General features: G+C 41.2%; 1 long non-coding RNA gene across 1 annotated transcript in view; it reads left to right on the forward strand.

Moving 5' to 3' along the window:
• LOC116087164 overlaps window positions 1-4257 on the forward strand; it is a 16466-nt gene extending 12209 nt beyond the window's left edge. Inside the window, exon 2 of the long non-coding RNA XR_004117283.1 lies at window positions 4157-4257. This is a non-coding gene — a long non-coding RNA (uncharacterized LOC116087164). The remainder of the gene's footprint in view (window positions 1-4156) is intronic.
• The last annotated feature ends 279 nt before the right edge of the window (window positions 4258-4536 follow it).

Raw genomic sequence — 4536 nt, forward strand, 5'->3', positions numbered from 1 at the left:
AGAAAGGAATAGAAGCTGAAGAATTAGGTAGCAATTTTATAGGTAAAGGCTGTGAAGAAAATAGCTCCAGAGCAATAATTATTGTCACCTGTGGCCTGACAGGCCACCACGCTAACTATTCAAATCAGAACTTAATCTATAGCACCCTCTCTGCCAAACCACCTAGCTGTTTGTAACTGACAGTCCTAGGAAAACCTGAACTTCCCCATTTCTAACCTAGCTTTCTATCGCTTCAAACCTTGTCAGTAAAGGTTTGTAGAGTTCCAGCGTTCTCTGGATAGTCTGGAATTCTTAGTTAATACATTAGGGACCTTGAATAATTCTAGAAACATGGTGGGATTGTTTCTCCCCTCTGGTAGTTTAATCTAGGGCCTCGCCCACTTCAGGCAAGCACTCTGCTGCTGGACTCTTCCCCAAGCCCAAGTTACAGACATTTTAAGTCAGGGAGATATTTATGAAGGACCTACGTACCTGGACACTGATATTTTTTTCTAACTATAAACACGAGATTGCTCAAAGTTAAGTAAGAGATCCTTTGCATTGTAATCAGTGGTTAAAACAGCTCAGAAATATTTAGGCTACCCACCGATAAGAGAATGTCCCACTAATTCTCGCTTTAGTTTCTAAGTGGTAAAATCCACTGACCTTTTATTCGTGCCGCTTTCAGGGAATCAAGATGTATTGTTTACAGACAAAGATTTGAGAACGAGTTCAGTAAGCCGGACTCTACAACCTATTTCTGGCCCTCATGCCATTTACTCTTTGTAAACCTTCCTCCTCTAGCTTGTACTTTATAAGCATGAGAACTTAACCTTGTCTACACTGTCCCAGACAGGAATTCTGAGGTCACTGACTCTTGACTTAGCATGTTCGCCTCATGGTTATTACTAACAGTTCTGGGCAGTATTTGCCTCCATTGGCCCAGCTGTGCTTTGCAGATGCCCACTGCATAGATGCTAACCACCTTTTCCCTGATGAGTGTGTCTTCCATACAGGAGAGCCTTTTAAACAGTCACTAGCAGGAGGTGTTTAAGTATTCTTAGCAGACTGCTAAAGATACTGGTTTAACCTAAATCATATCTAACCTGTTTTGTAAACTACTCAATCGTATTTTGACTGAAGCTTATGCAGCTAAAGAGAGGGTGCTGTGGCCAAGCCCCTCTTCTGATCAAGGTTTCATTTCTCCTCCTGCCCTCCAAATCATGAGCGAATTCTTGTGTGGTCCTCCTTGTTCAATTGAAGTCTTTCCACCGATATCACAAACTGGAGGTATTTTCTAAGATATAAAGAAATACTTTTTTTTTGTAAAGTCTAGAAAAGTCAATAAAAGGAAATTATGTATCACAAACCTATATTTAAAGGAAGGGTTATAACTCTGACACTCTGAGCAGAACAAGCATTAAATGGTTTTCTCTCTGGCTGTCATTTTCTCCAGGAATAAAAATCTCTGTAATCCATCATTCTGGAAACTCCTTAAATAACATCACCGATCGTACGTTAGCCAGCAAAGGAGGCCACGTTGTCTTTTCTGTTTTCTTGTATTTTCAAGAGAGAATCTGAGTATTTCATGTTGATTGCTTGATTGGCTGCAGAGGGACTCTTTAAAAATACTAAAAGAAAAAAAAATCAGGAATCCAGTACAAATCAAACATAAGCTGCTATCCATCATGTGCCCAGGGCATTATGTGAGGTTTTTACTCAGAAAGATGTCATTAAAAGTTGCAGAAATTAATTGGTGCCATTGAATGTAATGGCCTTTCCTGCCATAGCTTCTCAAATGTAAAGAAAAATTATGGATAACGTAAATTCCTCCCGGGATTCTTATAGATGTTGGCTTTGTTCTGTTATTGTTTATTGCAAATGTTATTACCATGATCTATGGCTCTATCACACTGCGTCTACACTGTGCTGCTGAGCGGCAGCCCACAACAACGGAGGGCTTCACTCACCAGCGAAGACTGTGTTTGTTTGTTAATTCTTTGCCTTAGATATTCCAGAAGTGTCTCAAGGTGTTCATTGTGTGTGTTTAAATTTTTATACAAAAACAGATTTGTCCTGATTGATTAAGTATTGACTCACACCATTTTTAGAACAACTCTGAATCTTATTTAAGTTCTTTGGGGGGGGGGGTGTTTTGTTCTGCCTTCCCAGAAGGTTTGGATCCTGTATTACGATGGCCACTGCTTTTTGTGAATCAATGCATCGGGAACTCCCATCTTTCTCAACAACATCTGCTTAATTAGTAGTGGTTTAAAAATTTGACTCTTAATTAAGGAGCAACTTTGTGTCACTTTTTAAAAGTTTAAGGAAAAGGAACTTTCTGTATCCCAAATACTGTTTTGTTCTGGAACCCCACACCTGCTTGTCAGCATTACCTTGTGGAGATTAACCCTTTGTTTCCCAGTGATGTGCTTTCCTGATTTTTGTGAATCTAGAAAATTGGTGAAAGGGCACAGAATACTTCCTTGAAAAAAATGAATTAAACTTAAAATTCTAGTTTCTATGCCATCTTTGATTTTTTTTTGTTTTGTTTTTTTGTAAAACTTAGAGTATTTCACATTCAACTGTTTACAACACCTCTTAAGAACTTTAGTTGTAATCAGGTCAAATGTTGAAAAGTCTATAGTTAAAATCAAAATTAAAAAAAATCAAATTTCTTTCAAGTCAAGATGGCTGCTTAGATTCACACCCTCTCTTGCCTCTCAGCCATCATCAGAGACGCTTCCTCCTGCAGTAGATGGGAACTAATACAGAGACCCACATCTGGACAATGGACAGAGACCCTGGAACGCTCAGTCTTAAATGAGATGCCTTTAACAAATGCTCCTCTCAGGGCTCAGGGAACTCTGTGGAGGAAAAGACAGAAAGATTGTAAAAGCCAGAGAGGGTGGAAGGCATTAAGAAACTCATTTCCAGATACACCATGCTCATGGGAACTCACAGAGACCGGTAGCATGCACAGGGCCTACACAGGTTCGATCCAGACAGGATCCTAGCACTAAGAACTGGATGTGAGGTCTCCATCCTTCACCCTGAAGCTATATTCAACTGACAACTGTTCACAACGAACAATTTAATTTTCACCAGTGGAGGCACACTCACGCTCAGAGGAGGTGCCATCCCAAGCGATAGATGGCCAACGCAAAATGAACTTAATGGGATTTTTGGAAATGGTTTGTTTTACAATGCCTTGTTTGGGCACTTTTTAGTTTTTTACCTTAATTGTCTTTTGCTTATGTATGATTTCACTTGCATATGCAAGTGTATGTGTGTCTCTGTTTCCTGTTTCTTCAGCTTTTTATTTTTCATACACACACACACCACATTACACACACACACCTCTGTTTGCTTTAATTCTGGTTTGGTGATTAGCTTGTTTATTTTCTAAAGAGAAAGAAAGAAGGGATGGAGTTGGATGGACTGGGACGTGGGAGGATCTGGGAAGAGACAAAGGAAAGAAAATGGTGATCAGAATATACTATATGAAAAACAATTTATTTTCAATTAAGAAAACAAATTAAAAGTTGGCTTTCTCCTCATAGTTTAGTTTTACTTTTTATATATTCTGAAATCAATGTTGACTTAGCAGTGAGTTATTTTCTCCATGGGTAGCAGAATGTTGATAGGAGCCATTTTATTGTTATTTTCCTTTAGCAGAAAAGTAGAATTTGGTTTTCCCCTAAGTCCAAGGCCTCTCTTGTCTTAGGTTCTTGGTCATCCGAGCAGTGCCAGGCATGGGTTCCCTCTCATGGAGTGAGCCTTAACTCCATTCCATCATGGTTGGTTACTCCCACAACTTCTGTGCCACTATTACACCAGCATATCTTGCAGACAGGTCACCACTGTAGATCAAAGGGTTGGTAGCAGGGTTGGTGTTCACCTTTCTCCTCTAGTAGTGTGTGTTGTGCCTCCCAGTACCATGAACACTCGTCAGCAGGGGTGAAGGCTCTAGGTAGGCACCGCTCAGTTTCTCAGTGTCCAGTGGAACATGTAGGTGATGTCTTATTCAGCAATAGTGCCTTACCGTCTTCCCGCGCGAGAGGCAGGTAAGACACAGGCCCAGCTCCCTCAGGAGAGGTTAGAGAGCATGCTTTGAGTGCGGATGAGCTGAGCTGTTGCCAATGCCCTGGGCTGTATGCAACCTCTCTTTCTGTAGGAAGACTCCTCCATGGGCCAGAGTGAAGATATAGGACTCTGAAACTCTACCGGGGATTCATCGCCACCCCAAAGAGGAGCCGAAACAAGCCTATTTGCATACCACTGCACTGTACGGGAGTTCTTTGGCTAGCAAGAGGATGTTGAATTATTCTCTACCCCAGGCCAATCTGGGTAGCACATGGGGAACTTTAGAATTAGAGAAAGGACCAATGGAGCTGAGGGGTTTGCAGCCCCTTAGGAGGAACAACAATATGAACTAACTAGTACCCTCAGAGCTCCCAGGGTCTCAACCACCAACCAAGGACTGCACATGGAGGGGTCTGATTGTTCAGGCAGCGTGTGTATGGTAGAGGATTGCAAAGTCAATCATCAATAGGA

Source organism: Mastomys coucha, unplaced genomic scaffold, assembly GCF_008632895.1.
Source record: "Mastomys coucha isolate ucsf_1 unplaced genomic scaffold, UCSF_Mcou_1 pScaffold13, whole genome shotgun sequence".
NCBI classification, from domain to species: Eukaryota; Metazoa; Chordata; class Mammalia; order Rodentia; family Muridae; genus Mastomys; species Mastomys coucha.